This window comes from Parasteatoda tepidariorum, chromosome 7, assembly GCF_043381705.1.
Source record: "Parasteatoda tepidariorum isolate YZ-2023 chromosome 7, CAS_Ptep_4.0, whole genome shotgun sequence".
NCBI lineage: Eukaryota > Metazoa > Arthropoda > Arachnida > Araneae > Theridiidae > Parasteatoda > Parasteatoda tepidariorum.
Window position 1 is genome coordinate 13,953,927 of NC_092210.1, and position 21,162 is coordinate 13,975,088.

Sequence of the window (21,162 nt, forward strand, 5' to 3'; positions counted from 1 at the left end):
AATGTTATTTCCAGATAAAACTAAAAATACATCCGTTTGCAAGAAAACTGTAACTTTTCACTACAAATTTTGTTTCTAAATAAAATTGAAAGTTTAAAAAAATTTTTTTTACAAGAAATCACACTTTGTTTTACATTTATTAAGTTCATATTAAATTTATTATTTTTTCCGTATTATACTGATTAGTTTCCGAAAACAACCCAAACTTACATCCGTTTCCGAGGAAGCTGCAGTTGCTTCCTAAACGGAACGACTTACAAATCAGCAGCTGAAGCCGATCTTCAAATGAATTATGAGAAGCTCTCTATTAAAATCAATTTAGACACTCTGCCAAAACAATTGGCGAGTAAAAACACTCGAACAAAGAAAAAAACAAGTATTTATGTATCGCCTTGTACCAATCCTGATAGGCTTTTGCATCTGCTTTTCCATCTCCCCTTCGAAATCCCCCACCGTATACCATCTTTTTCGTGTTTGGCTAACTTCAATAATCATCCACCCCTAATTTTTTTCCTTCTAAACCATGCCCTGTAGCGACCTCTAATCGGGGTTGTGCACAGAACACATTGTGTGAGAAAGAACCTTTTTGGAGGCATACCTAGTTAGGTGTTCGGCCTTGTTTCGCAAACGAATAATTTTTTCGAGTGGAAACCGTAATTGAAAACATTTAGAACCGGAAGTGAGCTGAACATGGGTGCTCTTCAGGTCTGTCATCACTGTCACATGACGGCTCGTAATAATTTTTTTTTATCGTTTTTACTCTCTATTTTTTTGGCAATGCAATTGAAGATTCTCCCTTTTATTTATTTGCTTTGTGGTGACTCGTAAGTGAAGACTATCACGAAATCATCGTGGCGTGTTAGAGGATTTAAAAAAGTCGATTTTTAGGCTAATGTTGATATTTCCTATTGAATAAATTAGTGTCTATTTAGTGATGACTTAATGTGGTGATGAAAAGTTCATAAGTTAATCATTAAGGTTCACTTAATGCTTTTTACTATTTGGAATACAGAAAACTGTTGAAAATATTTATTTTGGAATTAATCGACAAAGGTAATGATGTGCGCATCCTTATGCAAAAGTATGGGAATATGCCTCTCGTATGCCTCTTACCGCTCGCTCCTCAGTGTGAAGCCTGCCTAACTGTAACATTATTTTCTACTCCATAGCAATACCTTGTGATTTGTTGGAAATTTTTACTTTTTTTTTAGGAAAATTTAAATTTTTTTAAGGAAAATTTTTAGTTTTTAGGATTGTTGAGCTCAAAAAGAGTTAAGATTAGTATTAGGAAGAACAGTAACGCTTTGCATAATCTACATAATTTTATTCAATTCTTACTAAATACATGGTTGCGATTTTCACACTTGTAAACTCATTAACTCATTAGCTAATTAACACTAGTATTTCATTGCATAATTATGGTGTAAGGCAAAAAAGAGAGACGAAGATTGGATTAGTGGCTATTTAAAAAGGAAACTTCAGCTCAAATATGTTAAAGATTTTTCAAAAAGGTTTCAAAAAATTTTACTCGAATGCTTTAAAAGTCGAAAAATAAAAGAAACATAAAATTGATACCAACTCCATTTTCTCTTAAAATTTGACTGTAAAAAAAATCAAATATGTATCAAAAGTAATAACAAAAATGGGATCAAATTCTAATCGAAATAACCTCAAGTATCTAATAAATACCATTATCCAACATGCTTCTCTGTAACCGTCAGATAACCGGGGTGCGATTTCCCGATTCATTGAACTTCTTCCAGCGATCCAGGTATTTCAATTTCTTACATAAAAAACAACTTGATTCTAGATAAATTTTGTATAAATGAAATAAAATTTTACATCATAATCGCGATCAGCTACAAGTAAGAAGAAAAATCTAGAAAAAAGAAAAAAAGTTTGTCGTTGATTGCCGCTGGATAAAAAATTAGCAACCGGAGTTCTATTTTATACAAGTAAATAATTTTATAAATGGTCTGTAATAAGGCATCTGCCGATTTACCGACCTACTCCTGTTGGTGTCAGTTAATTGGGGCTCTACTTTACATATAGATAGAGCTTCACATAACTTGCAGGCTTGAATAATGTACATAATGGAGCATCTTCCGATTATCCATAGATGCCGGATAATTGGGATTCGACTGTGCTAAAAAATAATTTAATATATAGCTTGTCTGTTAGGGAAATGATCGTAATAAGCATAGCTTGATTATCTAACACATCCTAGTGCCAGATGAAAGTTCTAGTGTAAACATAAATAAAACAGAGCCTAGATTCATAAACGTGCACAATAAAGCACTCTAGCGTACATACAAATCTTTATTAAATATTATGCACATTTTTAAATGAGACTACATTGTTGTACTTTTGAATGTCCTTCAGTTATAAACTACAGTGGCAAGACAACAAAACAAAAAAAAATCCCCCTTTGTTTTCCTCTGATAAAACCAGACTTTCTTCACGCTTCTCCTCACCTTTTAACCCAACTCTACTTGAAGCATCTTTCGAAACAAACATTGACATGCCATTTTTTTTTTCCATCTCCTCCCCATTCCCATATATTTTCCTTTTTGGTAAATGTCGGATACCTCATGGAGGGTCTTCCATCTGCGGCACCATACTCCTTGTAATTAAGTAAAAGAAAGCAACCCAAGACAAAGGAAAAGCAGTCGGTCCTTTTGTGTCTGACCATTTTTCTGACCAGGTAAGAAAAAGGGAGTAATTTGTTACGGGCGTTTGTCATTGTCACTGCTTGGACAGGGAAGTCAGGAACTCTACCGCGGCACTTTGCTGAGATCGGCCCTCCGGCTGATAAGCCCATGATGAGTTTCCATCAAGTTGAATTTTGATTGAAATCCGAAGTAGGGCCACACCTAGAAAAAGATCTTCATTATTGAATGACATTTGTTGAGCAAGACATATGAAAAAAATTAATTGATTTTTGATGGTGGTATCACCTAATAAGGAAAATACAAGGATAGGTTTAACGGTGATTGAAGCTGTGTCTTTTACTCGGTTATATTTTGAGCAATGCGGATAATATATGGGGATTTTCAATAGCTGTAATTTAATTGACAAACCAATCTAAAACACTTAACCTGGGTTAGATTGGAAAATTGAAACTTTTGATGGAGTTGATGGACTTTTGAGCTGAAGTACAGTTTCAAAGAATTTTTTTAGTCGTTGTTCGTTCGTGTTGTTGTATTTTGTTCGAAAATTTTTATTTGGCTATTAGTTTTCAATATGGATAGATTTTTGATGCAGTTGCAGTTAATGCTAGATGTAATTTAATTTACGTTACGCATCATTTCATAGAACTACTTCTTCAATAAAAATAGAAATAAATAAAAGTACATAAATAAAAATAAAAGTCATAAAAAGTAAAACTCAAGTTGATGAAAGTCATTAAAAAAAAAGAAAGAAAGAGGGAAACAAAGAAACAAAAGAAAACATTTAAAAAAAATTAGTTAAGAAATAGCGAAGTCTAAATTTTTTAATATATCATTTGTTCATCAATTTATAAAGAATAATTTTTTTTTAAAAAACTAATCAATATTTTAGGATTGACGTTGCACACGAATATCTTTCTCCTACTATGTAATATAGTTAAAGAAATAATTAAAAACTCAATGGAGGATGGTTTTAAGTGTCCCCTTAACGAATTTATGAGCCACAAATTAATGTATAGCGACGGCAAAAAGTTGCTTTGAAACACTCATTTAATGACCTGACTAAGTATAATTCATTTCTATGCATACAATTAACAGATCATTTTGTAATGTCACGTGGGACTTTCTTGAGTCCAACTGCCCACTTAATTTCTCAGAGTTCTTGTTTTTCCTTTATAATGAGCCTGTTCTTAAAAGTGAATGATAAACACTGTTAAGTCCAGTGAGTTCCTTTTCAATCGAAAATCGGACTGACCGTGCGAGCTTTTATTGCTTCGGGAAGATTTCCGTATCGTGATCTGCGAGAGAATAATCGCCAAGCCTTGGTCTTTCCAGTCAGCGGCCTTAGAGAAACTTAGAAGAAGAAAAAATTACAGGAGGGCTAACTAACTTGAAGAATATAACTCGTAATCACCCTCGGGCAAACCTCTACAAAATATTTTTTTTTAAAATTTCCAAGTTTAAAATCAATTTGGCGCTTTGGCGATTGTTGGTGGCGTGACAGATAACGATACGGAAATATCACCCGCTTCTTCTTACCATGCAGCGAAAATTCAGGGATGTTTGTCACTTAAAAAATCTATTACAACAAATTTACTTTGGAAAAATTTACTTTGAGACAAATTTAGTTTTTTTTAATTTATTTAATTTATTTTTTTAATTCTCTGAGTGAAGCTACAAGTTTATTTTACAAGTTATTGCTACTATATGGTTAAGTTTATCGTAGGAGATAAAATAAGCTAAACTAAAAATGAAAACAAATGGTTAAAAAACGTAAATAAAAAATTATCATAAAATAATTTATCCATGTAATTCTTTTTTTAATTCATTCTTAAAGAGAAAAGTAATTATTTGATTATTAAGTGTGCAAATAAACACTTAAAAATCCTTTTTTCAGTCAGAGTCAAAACACCAATTATTGAAAAAATCAGATAAATAGTTTTAATAATAGATATTTTAATCTTAATCTCTAAATATGATCGCATACAAATTTCACCTGCCTTTCGAATGCATCTTCATTTAATTTATCACCTGCTAGGAGTTCGATTTCCTTCACACAGTCCGCTTGTCGTTCTTGTGACAAACAGGTTGTCGTGCAGAGACCCTAGATTGACATTTTCCGGTAATTACTTCGAAGTAAGAGGTGCAATCACGACCCTAACTGGGATTAAATTACATCCCTTAAACCACTAAGTTGCCATTAATAATTGACTGATGTGGTTTTTTCCTTCTTTTAATGTCACCGAACATTTTTTAAGAGAGAAAAAACGGGCAGACGTTATCGGTTTGTCATCGCTGAAATTGAACTGAAGTTTCTTTCTTTGCTACTGCATTTTTTTAATAAATTTTTCCTACTTTATGTGGGTTTTTTTGATGCTATTTTGTTTGCAAACATATTAACCACTTCAAATTTCACAAAATATTTATAATTTTTTTTAAATATTGAATTAAGAACTTAATTTTATTATTATTATTAAATTATTATATTATTATTAAATTATTATTATTATTAAATTATTATCATTAACATAATTAAAATTATTAATATTATTATTATTATTATTGTTATTTTTTTTCTAAATGAAATTTAAATTTGTCATTCTGAAGGTTTAAATCAGCATTAATATGAATATTTTATTTTAATGAATTGAAAAGTGAAACTTATTAAGAGGTAAAAAGGGGCAGAACTCTTGATTTGCTGAAATTAAGCAGAGATTTCTCATTGTTTATTTTAATTATGATTATTTCCTTTTATTTTTATGTTACTTAACTCGCAACTATCTCAACTCCTTTAAATTTTTCTAAATATTTGGAATTGCTTTTTTATTATTTAGTATGAAATGAAATGAAAATTAAATTTTTTGAAATGTTAAACTGAAATTTTACTTTAGCACTCTATATTTTAGTTCATTGCTCAATATTGAGATGCATTTTTTTCTTTTGTTATTTAATTGAAAATTAAGACTTATTGAGAGGAGAAAAAAGGGCGGAAATGTTTGGTTTGTCATCTCTCAAATTATGCTAAAATGTCTCTTTTCAACATTTATTATTATTACTGTTTATTTATTTTATGTTACTTAATCTGCAACTATCTCAACTCCATAAATTTTACGAAATATGTTCAATTACTTTTTCATTTAATATGGAAATGAAAACTAAATGTTTTCAATGTATATAAAACTAAAATTGTTTGCAACACTAATATTTTAATTCTTTAAAATTAAAAGTCGACAAGCTCCAAGTGCCCAAATATAGGCACCTATCTCCCAGAATCTTCCACTGATTGCATAATATTCCATTTAACATATAGTTTAATAAATTACACCAGGTGTTCATTTAAAAAAAAAAAAAAACATTAAAAGTTTAAAAAAATACAAAATTCCTTTTATGTTTAGCTGTTTAATTGTAAACAATGCTTATTATTGTTTTGAACATATTTGTATGGTTCAGTTTGATTGACTAGAAAGTGACTTGAGTTAAACTATTGGGCTATTGGCGACTGTCTGAGATTCAGTTGTAATAATGACCCGAAGACCATTCTATTACTTGCGCGTGCTACACAACCCCAATTCAGATAGGAGAGGTCATTTAGTGCTGGTAATCCACCTCCGTATCAAGCTGCCCAACCGCCAAATTTTGCTTGGACTTCACCGCCCTGAAACCGACGGAGATATTTTATTATAGGTATATGGGGTATTTCTGAACCACTAGACGTTTTCGGATAAAGTTCAGTTCCATCAGACCCTCAGCTTTTAACACGAGGAATCTAACCCCGGTCTAAGTCGTGGTAGTCGAATACTAAAATTATATAGTTACCTATAAACTTTTTTTTAAAAAACATTTTATTGTTTAAATGGAATTTATTTATTTATATTTTTTTGTATTAACTGCGCTAAAACTATCTCTTACTCTTGATCATTTTGATGACCTACCATCTTAAAGTGAAAGCTAGTTTTCGAATCTTTCTCAATGACTATATTATAAAAAATCTTAATCAAACTGAGGCACTAAACTTTTAAAATTTAAATATTTCTGCAGAGAAATATTGATTTTTAGATCAAACTATTACTCCTCCCGAATTCACGATAAGCTCATGAAAGATATCTGAATTTTAAGAAAAAGAAAAATCATGTCTAGCATCGTAAATTCAATTTATTTATTCCTCAAACATCCAGTGAAACAAGAAAAGAATAATAATAATGATAAAAAAAAAGGGAAAATAAACGTGAAAAATCCCCAGAAAAAACTTTTCCTACTCTTTTCCCTCCACTATCCCTATTGAATGATATAAATTATTAACGAAACTCATTACATTTGTCAGCCGCAATCCGTAACAAATCCCTCCATTTTGGGTTATAATAACTTTGGATGAGAAAAAACAGGAAATGGAGGGTGGTTGGGGCAGGAAAAAAAAAAGGAAAATATATATTGATAGAAAAAAACTGGGGACGAAGTGCTGATCGGTTGTTCTTTCTTGGTGTCAAGATGCACCCAGCTGTATGCTCCTAACTCCAGCTTAGGATCTTATCGATTCTTCTCATATTCTGAACTCCTTTTTTTTCCCGTTTTTTTTTTCTTTTCTGGAATGGTCAGGAGCTTGTCTAAAATCAGATCGCTCGCCACAAGTGTCCGAATATGCCAAGGGGATAATAGAGATGAATAAAAAAAAATAATAAATATTGTTTGTTGTATGCCATGAAGTCCTCAGATTTGGGAAAGGACAGACAATTTGTGACTTATTCTTCCTTTTTTTTTTCTTCTCTAGATAACGCACTGAAAATATGTTAGGGTACCTTGTTTGTACCATTAAAAGTTTTATTCTATTTTATTTATGTCATTATTTTTCTCAAAAATATAATTAAAATGTCAGCATAACTTAATTTTTACTGAAAATCATACGTTAAAAGTGTTCTATTATTTGTCTCAATCATTGAAATTATCTCAATCAAAAAAAAAAAAAAAAAAAAAAAAAAAAAAAAAAAAATCTTAAAAAATTTTCAAAAAAATTCTGAAGTTAAAAAAAAAAGTCTCAATTAATAAAGAACTTTATATTAAAAAAAATATTAAAATTAAACTGAATTTCAAATGTTCTGTGTATTTCTATCTTTATTATCGAATCATTATTCTTAAAGATAGAAACGAATTTTACTATAGGCAATATTCATATAAAAATTAGCATTTGTGCCTTAAATTACCTATTATTCTATTTTTGGTACAAATTCCATTTATTTTATTTAGTATTATTTTTGGTTCTTAAGAGGACGCCATACCATAGTAGAAACTTTTCATTGCAAATTCTCTTTTACTTCCATAAGTTATTAAAAATTTAAAGCATAGAAAATTGAGTTCCGACATTCCTAGAGTAAGTCCTGAAATTTCAAATGATGAAAAGAAATTTTCAAAATATTGAAATGATAACTAGTTCTGAGTGGAAAATTTAGAATAGCGCAATGGGGATGTTCTTTTCGAAAAATTTGCTGGCATTTTAATATTTTTAATTTTTTTTTTCAGCAATTGAAACTTCTTGGCCTACTGTAGGTTTGTTTGAACTCCCTTTTCCGATACTTTAAATTAGTAATAGAGGTGAAAGAGAATTGGCGATGAAAAGTTTCTCCTACGGTATAGCGTCCTTTTAATGTACAAACACGCTCATCGTTATAAGAATTTGGTTTATACAGCATAAACTATTTTCAATTACTGTAAAAGTTCCTGTTTTTTTCCCCCAAAAATTTAAGATATGTACAAAAAAGTAAGAAATCATTATCTTTTATCTATTATCTATTTAATATATGGTAAAAAATAAATAAATGCCTAATGTACAACACCTAGTTATTCTATAGAATGAAAAATTATCTTAAGGCAAGTATGAAATAAGAGAATTTTTACATATTTTGCATAATCATTGTATAAAATAACTAAGCATTCTATAGAATGACAATTACTTTTTAGGCAAAGTATGATATAAGAGAATTATTATATGCTCTGTTTTGTCCTTGTATAGAATATCTAGGCACTCTATAGAACGAAGAAGGCTTTTTGAGCAAAAATATGAGAATTATTACATATTTTGCGTTGTTATTGCATAGAATGCATGTACACTTTTCGTTAGTCATTCTATAGAATGCTAAGGTAATGTATAAAATATTAATTATTGATATTATATTATAATGATAAATATTATTAATATTAATACTTGACTAATCAAGTTTATGTATTATATAGAGTAACTAATCATTCTAGAGAATACCGGATCACAAACCTTGACAGTGACATACACAAGAAAACATTTCTCTAACTATCTATAATTTTATTTTTATTTCAATTTAAAATCGTTCAAGGCAGTATTTGTCAAAATAAACAACAACGGAAACGTTCTTTATTGAAGGGATGAAAAATAAAAATTCGAAAAGGCGGAAAAAGATTTTACAAAAAAGGACAAAAACTTTATTTCATAAAATGTTTTTCAGATCATTATGCAGCTGAAAATACATTTTTTGTAAATAAAAAGAAGCATATATTTTCAGACCTGCTCCTTTTCTAATCGTCAAAAAGTTTTCTGAAGTCTTTACTTTTAATGTATTTATTATTATTATTAAAATTTTCTCTCGTCTTTAAAATTCATTTTCTTACAACGAAAAACTTCTTTTTACGGGGCATCATCATCAAGAGCCTGACGCCGTCACCCCGTTGGCTCAGCGAAAACCGTTAGTCGCCAGTTATTCCTCCATCCCCCCCCACCAAACCTTTACACCCCTTCCACTATACTACTCAACAATTTCATTGCGGTTTTTGTTCTCAAAAACTTTCGAAAAAAATTGTTGGAAGAAGCTAAAAATCTTGGGAGGGGGATACGTAACCCTAAATAACCCCTAATAAATCCTTAACTCAAATATAAAGAGATACAACAACGCTTCTTCTAAAGTGTTTTTTTTTTTTATTATTATTCTCCCCTCCCTTTAAAAAAAAAATTCTTTTTTGGAACAGTTATTTTAAAGGAGTAAGAGAAGGGTGGTGGAAGACAAGAACTCACTATTTGATGTTATTTTAAAGAAAGAAAAACTAAAAGGGGGGGATGACACTGGGTCTAGCAGCCAATCATGCTCCAGGCAATTATTGACGTCGTCCTACAAGAAAGGGGGGGTGATGATATCTATTGGGATGATGTCCTAGGGGAGGGAATAAGGGGGTAGCTTAAGAGTTTTATGCAAATGAGCATTTGTTTTAAAATTGCGTTCAGTGTCTAATGCTGTAGTAATGCATACTGATCCATTCATTTGAAAATGGTAGTTTGAAGACTCCCCCCCCCGCAAAGACCTCCCCCCCCATCCCTTCTTGAAGATGAGCCAGGTGGTTGTTTTACTTGCATTTTCATTGAAGGGATTTTCACTGTTTGTCTCTTCACTCACTTCTACTGTTTGGTTAATGAGGGTCGGATTGAAATATTCATATTTTGATGGCTGGTGCCACCTGACCCGATTTTGGGGGAAGGGAGGCAAGAAGTGTGCTTTATGAATTTGTTGAAAATTGTTATTTCTTGATTCCCCCTCTTTTTTTTCCTTTCTCTGCCTTAAACTTTTTGAGGAAACTTTTTATCAATTTAGTGAAGTTTTAATGAGTTACTACCTAAATCAAAATTTCTAAATTAGACGTTTTTTTTTTAGAGACCAAAATGAATTTAACGAACCTTTTTAAAGTATAATGTGGAATCCGAAGTTCTAGTTGGTGGCAAAAATAAATTTAGGTATTGGTAATGTGAAATTCGAATTGCTATTAGGTGACATAAATTGATAAAAGTATGGGTAATGGGGAATTTTAAGAACTATTTGGTGACGTAAATCGATAAACTATGGGTAAAGTGGGATTCGGAGTACTATTTGGTGACGTAAACAAAGAAAAGTATGGGGTATGGGTAATACGGAATTCGGGGTGCTATTTGGTGACATAAATAGATAAAAAATATGGGTAATATGAAATTTGAAATGTTATTTGCTGACACAAGCAGAAAATGATATGGGTATTATGAAATTTATAGTGCTATTTGAAGATATGTATATAATGGAATTAAAAGTGTTACTTTTGACTTAAATAAAGGAATAGATAATATGGAATTCAGAGAGTACTATTTGGTGTTGTAAATAAATAAAAATGTAGGCATTTTATAAACATTGTTATTCGATGAAAAACGGACGTTAGAATATAATGGAAATATTAAATTATATTTTGCTTTTAAGTTTAATGCAAACCTGATAAGGTATCAAATTAAAACATGCTTACGTTCAAGTTAAACCGTAGTATCGTGTCATCTAGCTTAATAAATAGAATGATATGGTTCAAATTAGCACCATATTAAGATTGCAGCAAATTTGAACTATATTATGGTTCAACAAGCACTAAAATTTCTAACCTATTCACCCTTTCCTTGAATTATAATTTTGTATTCTTGGGAGGGGAGTGTAAAACTTATACATAGACAAATATTATCCTGAGAAAAAACTTCTACAGTATCATAGTTTAGTTTTCACATTAGTTTTCAGTTTTAGTTAACCCATTACTTTTATTTAGTTTTTTTTTCTTCCGGTTTTTTAAACATTTACAACTAGCATAGTTTCAAAACCGAAAAAAAGAAATTTAACTAAGCATATTGAGCTAGGCTTTTCGTTAGGTAATGGAGAGTACAGAAAGCTGGAAACTCTTCATGTGTAGAAGGGGATGGAGGAAGTATTGAGGTGCCAAAGCTGGGACTCGTACCCCAGTTCTGTGGATCATGAAACGTACAGTCTAGCCCTCTCGGCTGTAATATATACGCAATTGCAAGGAACTAAATAGTTTCATTAGGTGGACTTACTTGGTGCGATAAAATTCTAGTTGTTTAACCGTATTAAGTGAAAACAGTTAATAAACGGTTTTTCTCTCAATTAACAGTTTGATTACCATCTTATTTATGTTTATTGGACTGTTTTGTATGAATATGGTAAAATAGCGATTAAACAAATAGTCATTTCACCATTTTTTTCCTAGAAATTTCTTACAATGTATTTTAAACACTTTACTTTTTCCTGTTATTACTTTTATTTCGGAAAGTTCTACTGCATAAAAAATTAGTTTGCTGTAAGTTTTCTCAATTCCAAAAATATGACAGAAAACGATACTGAAAAAACTGAACTCCTTCATCCCCATTCGAACACAGGGGACTTCAATTTGTAATGATGTTCATTTCAGTCATCATTACAGAAAATAATACTTATGAGCATTTATGTTCTTCTGACTTTTTTTACTTTATAAATTAAGAACGCCAGAAGAAATTTTATAAATAAAGATTCGAGAAAAAGTAAATTCATATTATTAGTTTTAAATCGTAAATAAAAGATAATAACTACAGAGTTCATATCTTATCTTCCAATCTTATCTCTATCTAAGGCTTATTTGATTGTCAGTCGGTGTCAGTGGAAAAAAGCGTCATACCAATCTACTTTTAAATAGTTGTATGACTATGTGAAAAATTTTACAAAAAAATAAATAAATGTTGCAAGGCACGATTCGGAACTCATAGTAGCAGGACCGGATTTTTTAAGAAATGGGTACATATTTGTTACTAATAATTTAGTTTTTATTTAAGAAATTTTTTTAGAAAAATACTGATTTGTAAACAATATTTATACTAAAAGTATTGTTGATAATGATTTTTTTTTTTTAATCTCTTCATTTTTGAAAATTATTACTTGCAATAATTTTTAGTATTTATAATAAGCCTAGTTCATAAGAAAATTAATGTTTGTAATAATTTCATATTTCCTACAAAAAGTTAATTATTTATACAAGAAAATTGTTATTCACAATAGTTTCTTACTACAAGGAGAAAAAAATTCTTCTAAAATTACCGTATTGTAGTAGGTAATGACATTTCACGCAAATAAAACCATAATATATGGTAATTAAGGCATTCATTGGAAATTTTTCCATTCATATGGTACCGGTTTACCGGAAATTCTAGTTTTCAAAATTATAGTTCTTATTACAGCACATTTAGTACAAAATACCAAGCTGAAAAGTAAATTTAAATGATTAAATTGTTTTATTTCGTTTTCACGGAAAATTGGCAGATTTTACAGCTTTTATCAAATTTTTTCTTATATAACTACATAACTATTTAATTTATATAACTATATTTTCTTCTTAAGTTTATCAAAATCATTACCAAAGGGTTTCGGTAAAAATTACCAATATTTTTAGTTTTCCAGAAACACTGTAAATTTTACCATATTCTTGTGGTTTTAACCGTAATTTTATTTTCAGTCTACTTATAATACGCTTATTAGATATATAAGAAAGTTATTATTAATGCTAAAACTATTTTCAGAATATTATAACTAAGCTGTTAGAAACGCTGGAGTGTGTTGCACCTTAATATCGTTCAAAAACTTTAATATGGTACTAAGTTTATCCATTTTATTTCTTAAACTTAATTTACGTTATTGAATGTTAACATGGTTCAATTTAACGCCTTATTCAGGTTGCAGCAAATTAGCACCTTATTGAGGTTCAAGATACTGATATTATGGTTCAGTGTTGAACAGATTTTTCCGTTAGGAATTTGGTCTAAATTTCTTAATCTCTTCTACTGAACATTTTTTTAATTTAAAATTTTCAAGCTGATTAAAAAAATCACCCATTAAAAAAATTAAAAAGTGGTGGAATTAGAAGGTTTCCGTAAATGCGGTCAGTAGGTGGTCTTGGCGCAAATAGGAGCTAGATGAAAAGAAAGGATTTTTAATAACTAATGAATATTTTTGACTAATCAATTTACACTATTCTCAGATAGGTATGATGTTTTAAGTCCAGCGTTGGCTAATTGATACGAATTCCACTTCCGACTCGCTTCGACCACTGTGTTGACATGAAATATCCTCAGTGGTAGAAGGATGATGGGCTGGAATCCCTTGTAGTCGGGCAAACCAGTGGAGTTTTTCATAGTTTTTCTCTCCGTGTAACGCAAATGCGGGTTATTTCCAACAAAAAGTCCTCGACGAAAGCAAAATTTCATCCCTTTCTTGACCAAGGAGTTCCCTTGTCTTCTGGATTGAGTTCAAAATTACAAGGCTACGGAGTTGAACATTGGTAGCCGTAAACCCAAAATGTGGGTCGGCTGCTCAACGACGGTTATATATATATTATATATATATATGCTAGCTTGTCCTAATGTAGTTCCCTTGTCTTCTGCAGTGGGTTCAAAATTACAAGGCTAATTAGTTGAACATTGATAGTCGTAAAATGAGAATTGAATCGGTTGCTCAACGCTGGTTATAAAACAAAATCAAATAGTTCAAATAAAATGATTATTATTAATTTCAAATTATTACATATGAATAAAATATTCAAAGAATTCTTGTCATTGATATTTCGCAATAAAATAGCTTCTATCCACGAGATAAACGAAAAAAATATCTGGATAAGCATTAATGCGGGATAAGAAGGAGTAGAAAAAAAAAAAAAAAAAAAAAAAAAAAAAAAAAAAAACGAGGGGGTAAGAGGGGTGCACGGAAAAAAAAATCGCCCAATCCTTTTCTGAACTCATTTAAATAAGTGCGCTGAGCTGCTTGCCAGATTGCGGTAATCATTTTCGGTACAAATAGCGTTAGTTCCTGTCTCCTTGTTTTAATAGAAATGCATCTGATGTTGGTCCCGGAATTATAATGATAATAAATAAATTCTATTAAAGTAGGAGAAGGTTGTGGAGAAAAAAATTTTTTTTTTCGTTCCAAACTTTGTTCTGAAGGTAAATAAATTGCCCTTTTTAGTATAAAGCGGGTGGCCGTCTCTCTTCTTAACTTTTAACATTTTTTTTTATTTTTTAAGCTTTTTGCCCATTATTGTTTGCTTGTTCTGCATGCATGAAGATGATGGGATAGGATAAAACAAAAACAAAACAAAAAAGAAAAACAATGTGATGTGAAAAACTGTGTTTGTCTCCTTGGGCCGTTGCGTGCTCACAAGACTCTCAGAGAGTCATAAATTCATTTTTTTTTTCGTTCGCTCTTTTTTTTTCACGCATTATCTTGAAGATTGTTGCCTCTGTCGATAAATCGAAGTGTGCAAATATCGATCGTCGTTAATCGAATTTCACAAAAAAGAACTCGAGAAAGCTAGGTGATATCGATATATTTTGACTTATTTTCATATTTTTATATAATTTTTTTCCCTCGTGATATATTTTTCTTTTCTTTTTTATCTGTTGATTAAAACCTGTTGTTGAAGTTAGCTACACAAGAAAAATCTTTTATAAAAAAAAAGTTTTCAGACTAAGTCGTAGAATAAAAAAAGCATCAATACTTGTGACTAATTAGGAATATTTTAAATATATAATGCAGTGCTTTGCACCGATTTTAAGTAAAAAAAAAATCTGAGCACTTATAAAAAACAAAATTGATTAATAATAATACATTATTTGAGTCAAATAATTTTTGTGACCAATAACAACGTGACCAATCGTGAGCTAAAACATACCTAGCCTGCAATACCTTGTCAGAGTCAAAAATTTAAAAATTCTTAGCTCTTCAAATTTAACTTCATTCACTTTTAAAAACTAGATTGCATGTACATCATATACGTTATTTAGTTTTTGAAATGTGTCTAATTATGACCAAAAGAACACATAATCTACAGTCACGTTTAATTTAAGGAGATTCTAGAGCTTAAAGATATTAAACTCTTCAAATCGAACTGCATTCACATATAAAATAATACTATTTGTGTTTCACCCTGTAATAAACCTGATAACTATTAAAATGTGTCCTAAAACAGGACTAATCTGCGGTCACAGTTAAAAACCAAAACTTAAAAATTTGAAATCTTTCAAATGTAAATGTTTTCACTCGTTTTACAACTTGCATTATCTAAATCAAGTAACTTTTAAAATGTTAAGATCTAAATCCAATTAAGATCTAAAATGGACATAATCATTTAAGGAAGTTTAAAATTCAAAAATAATAATCTTGATCACAATAATTTTGATATTTGTTTAAATATTTTCCTGTTTTTGTGCATTTATAATCCTTGTCTTCTTAAAAAGTTGTGACAACATACTTTTGGGAAGACGAACTTATAATTGGTTTCACGAAATTAGAAAATACAAGAAAAAAAGAACAAGAGAAATCGCCTTAAAAATGTTTAACAACTATATTTAAATTTATCAGCCTAAATACTTAATATTGTTTAAAAAACTAACAATAGCCTGCTAACAATGTTTTAATATTGTTAAATAAAGTAATTGAGTATTAATATTTTTAAATGGATTTACAACTATTATGTGGAACGAAGTGAAGTTTTAAGCTGTTCTTTTATTAATTTATTTTTGTTTCTTTTTTTAAAGAGTAATTTTTTCAATGAACGCATCATAGTTTTCTAAACGTTTTTTTTTATTGTTTAAAAACTTAACAATGTCTACAAAACAATCTTAACAAGCAATGTAACAGAAGTCAACAAAATTTAACAAAATTAAAAGAAATCAAGAAATTTATTAAGTATTAATATTTTTGAATGAAATCACAATTATTAGAATTAAGTGTAGTTTTAAGCTGTACTTTTATTTGTTTCTTATATCTAAATCATTTCCCTTAAGTGTTATTTTTCAACTAACCCATAATAGTTTTTTTTTACTGTTTAAAAAATGATCAATATCTTGCCAACAAGATTTTAATATTGTTAAATAAAGTAATTTATTCAGTAATAATGTTATTAAAATTATTAGAATGAAGTGGAGTTTTAAGCTGTACTTTTATTTGTTTATTTTTTTCTACAAGATTTTTTCCAAAAGTAATTTTTTTAACTAACGCATCATACTTTTCGTTACGTTTTTTTTTCTTCTTCTTCATTCTTTTTTTAGTTGACGAATTTAAAATAAAGTGCTAATTTATTAAAAGTTTTATAAATAGTCGAAGAAAATTCTGAAATATATATTGCTTAGAAACTATTTTTTTATTTTTAAATGGGAAAAAGAAGACACCAAAGAAAAAGTATACATGGTGCTCTGCAAAATATAAATGTAGAAAAATTCTTTGTTCACATTCCATGAGTCATTCTACTGAAAGAATTAAAATTAAAAGAAAAGAGATTTTTCTCTTTGCTACCCTCACCAATACCCCAAAAATGTTCCTTTTCAAGCTCTTTCAGCATGTTCCCCGTAAAATTTGCGTGTTGTTACAATTCACGCGCCATCAACTTTAATGAAATGAAATTCATTACATGTAGAATGCTGTAAAGAAAAAAAAAATTTCTTGTCGATGAATAGCGGACGATTTTTTGTGTCCTCCACCCTCTTACCAAAGTGAGAAAAAAAGTTACACCGTTGCCCTTTTTTCAACCTTTTTTTTTTATCATTGATCCCCCAAGGGGGTGGGGAAATGGGAATTTTAAAAATGAGGTTTAGAATCGTTTTGTGGGGAGTTTAGGATGAGGGGTGTGTGTGGCTGAGGGGTTATCTCACTCCTTTCCCCCCATGTCATGTTGCACTTTTGTCTTCTGTCTAATTTTCTATCTAATTAAGCAATTAGTGAGAGTGGTGTTAACTCTTATTAACCTTTAGAAACAAAAGGTTTAGACGGAATTATATCTTTTTGGTGTACAACAATCTATTGTAAAAAGAAAGAGAATGTACATATTCAAAAAAATAGTTCAAAGTTTAATCCAATTTTTTGAACTTATAAATAGTGATGTAAAATCTAAATAAATAAAGAAAAAAAAAACTTTGATGTTCTAACGCGTTTTTACAAATGATGCTGTCAGTGGAAACGATTCTCTGTCGTTTTCTGTCATAACTCTAAGATTTTGATTATTACATTTGTTACTCATTTTGATTCTTAATTTTTACTACTATAATAATCATATTCATTGGTAAAACTCGAAATCGTCGAAATTTTTAAGATATAAAATAAAATAAGGAAAAACAAAAATGTAAGAAAATTGTAAATAATGATTAAAAGTGTGAGGGAAAAGTAATAAACTGACCTCTCGTTGTTTGAACGCGTTTTTACTAACGATACATGCAGTGGAAACACTATTCTCTGTCATTCGTACAACTATAAGATTTTGATTATTTCATTTGTAAATCATTTTGATTCTTAATTTTTACTACTATACTAATCATATTCATTGATAAAATCCGAAATCGTCCAAATTTTTTAGAAATAAAATAAGAAAAAACAAAAATCAAGGAAGATTGTAAATAGTGGCTGAAAAAGTGAGGAAGAACTAAAAACAAACAAAACAAACCCGGACCTTTCGTTGTTCGAACGCGTTTTTACAAACGATGCTGTCAGTGGGAACAAGATTCTCTGCCATACCTACAACTCTGATAAGGATCTGACAAATACCCCACGTGCCGCAGCTGATTTCTCATCCCCATCACAAATTTTGCCACCCCATCTTCATCTTCCGTGTGATTTTTCTTTTCTCGTACCATTTTTCAAAATCTATATTTTATTCATTTGTTTTTTAACTTATTTTATTTCTTCAATAATTTATCTTGCTAACAACTTTCACTCATTGATATTGATCATTGTTGATACTATATAATATTGTAAAACGAAAATTATCAAAATTTATTGTTTTCAGTAATTTATCTATCTGACAGTTCTTATATAATTGTTATGTAAATGCAATAATCAATATTGTTATATCCTCCTTAGTTCTTGTCTATTATATCATATCCTGTTATATCTTGTTTGTTGTAGCCTATCCTGTTGCGCCATGTTATTTTTTTTTATCTTGTCCTGTTATCTTGTCCTGTTCTGTTACATCTTGCTTGTTAAATCCTGTCCTGTTTTATACTGTTTTCCATATTCTGTTCTGTTACATCCTCCTTTTTTATATCATGTCCTGTTATATCTTGTCCTGTTATATCCTCTTATGATACATACTATCCTGTTATATCCTATTCTGTTATATACTGTTTGTTATATCCTCCAGTTAGCCGAGCTTTGAATAATGGCGAAAGAAGCGACTTTTTTTATAAATATAAATTAATCCAATTCAATTTCCTCAATAATTTATCTGCCTAAAATTTCTCCCATTTGTTCTAAAAATGAGATAATCAATATCCAATGCCTATACAGTAATTTGTTTTACAAAAAAATCTTATCCCAATTCAATTTCCTCACTAATTTATCTACGTAACAGTTTTCAGATATTTGTTACATAAATTGGAGAAATCAGTGCTTATGCTGTTATATCAAAAGAAAATTTATCCCCATTAAATTTCTTCACTAATTTATCTATGTAACAGTTTTCAGACATTTGTTACATAAATTGGGGAAATCAATTATATTATAAGAAAATTGATCTTAACTCAGTTTCTTCATTAATTTATCAATCTAAACATTTTTGCACAAGTATTACCATCACAATTGTGATGAAATGATGAAAATGCTAAAAGCCAATTCTGTCAACTGTAAACAATAAGATACCTTTAAAATTCAGCTATCAAATTCAGAAAGTTATCTATGTGCATTTTTTTTCGCATCAGCTACTGTTACTTTGAGATAAATTTGTGATCCCACTATTCTACTGTTATAAATAAATAATTAAAATAATATAAAGAAAGAAACTGAAACAAAAAGTTCTGTTTTATCTGTATAAGAAAGTTAGCATACACTTTTAGTACATATTTTTTTTTTTTTTTTTTTTTTTTTTTTTTTTTTAATCTTCTTTCCTTTGACTATGTCAATCTTTTTCTTCCTATTTTTTTTTTTTTACTGCTACAATTTAAATTGCATCAATCAGAAATCTATTCAAATTTTTTTTTGTTAGTTCATGTTCTTCCTTTAATTATTAATTAATAATTATAATAATAATTCTAATTATAATAATAGTAATTATAATACTAATTATAATAATAATTAACTTGAATGATTTCCGAGGGATAAATGATTGACTAGATTTTACCACGATAATATAAAAATGATAATATCTGTACGTAAGATATCCGAAAATATAATAAATAAAATTTGACAAAAATAATGAATTTGCTGATTTTTATATCTAACTTTAAGGATAAAATTAATTCGCATATGTTTCTATCAAAATGTATGTTTGTAAAAAAATTTGTATACTTTAGCGTAGTAAAATGAGTAAATGGAAAGTTTTGCGTACCATTGGTTTTACATGTTCATTACACTTGAAGAAGAATTATAAAAGTTGCGAGTCAATATTGAGCAACTTGACTACTTTAGTACTATTTAAAAATTAAGGACATTCGTAAAGTTAAACTAAAAAAAATCGAAGCTAATTTTCCATTCGTAAAATGAAATGGAAGTGCTTATTTCAAAGAGGATAATCCTCAGTGAAAGTTTCAGTGGAATGGAGCGTGAAAAAGGATACGATCATAACTCCGATTCATTTATATTCCTCTCAGGCCCATCGAAACCTGCTCGCGATTGAGGATGTATCGTTGACAAATAGCGATTTAAAAGCAGCTTTTAACCATGATAGATTGAAGAATATGAATAAAGTTTCGACGCAACTTCATCAAGGGAAGGAAAATTTTATTTTCTCTTTCAAACCCACCCGTCAGCTTCTTTTAACTTCTTCATGGCAAGCCTTTTTAATTTTGTTCACAAAGCTGACGATATTGATGAAAAAACTGTTGAGCAACGTGTTATTTTGGGGCGTTTTTGTGGCATTCTTAATTTTGATTTATATCTGTTTTATTATTTAAAGTACTCGTTTTAGAATTCAATGAATTATGTATTGGTTTTTAAGACAGTATGTTTGGGGAAATAATATATACCCCACTACAAAAGAGCGAGTTAAGCATTTTTGACCAATCAATCAAACATTGCCAAAAGAACATTTTATGTAAAAATATATTGGATGTGTTTTAGAACTTTATTGAAAGTAACACAAGATTTCTCTAAACGCAAAGTATATTAGGAATAAAAAAGTTACACCCTTTAGTCCTAAATGTTTTGTATCATCTCTACTATTTCGAAAAAGGCAAACTGAAATAAAGAGTGTTATTGCATTTTTAAAGACTTAATCCAGTTCCTGATACAAATTAACTCCTTCAGTACCGTGATCACACATACATGATCAAGCGATTCTCCCTTTATGGCTCACGGTGGATGGTTGACTGAATGTAAACAAAAACAAGCTTCCTAAAACCGGAAGAAATTTAGAAAACTTCCGGTGTATCCCTCCGCTTATGCTATGCTTGTGAAGTGATATGTGAACAGGCTTAATATTGTAGGATGTTTTATTATTGTTATTTGTGTTTGAATGTGCGCGTAATTTTACAATTCATAAGAGTTTTCTGTAATCTATAAATTCTAACAAGCAGTAAGCCTAAAACAAATTCGACAAAATTAGTGTCACAGAATAAAAAAAAAAGTGTAAGGTTAGCCATATTTTGAATTTTATCCCTTATTTGGCTATATTTGTGTAAAATAACACCGTTTGTTATTTTTTGGGTAGCATCATACCAAGCTTGCGGAGTCTTCCGAAT

The 21,162-nt window shown here is 29.6% G+C and overlaps 1 protein-coding gene across 1 annotated transcript in view; it reads left to right on the forward strand.

Moving 5' to 3' along the window:
• The window catches only part of LOC107450335 (zinc finger protein basonuclin-2), a 163,146-nt gene that overhangs the window by 103,820 nt on the left and 38,164 nt on the right, over positions 1–21,162 (forward strand). The window lies entirely within an intron of this gene.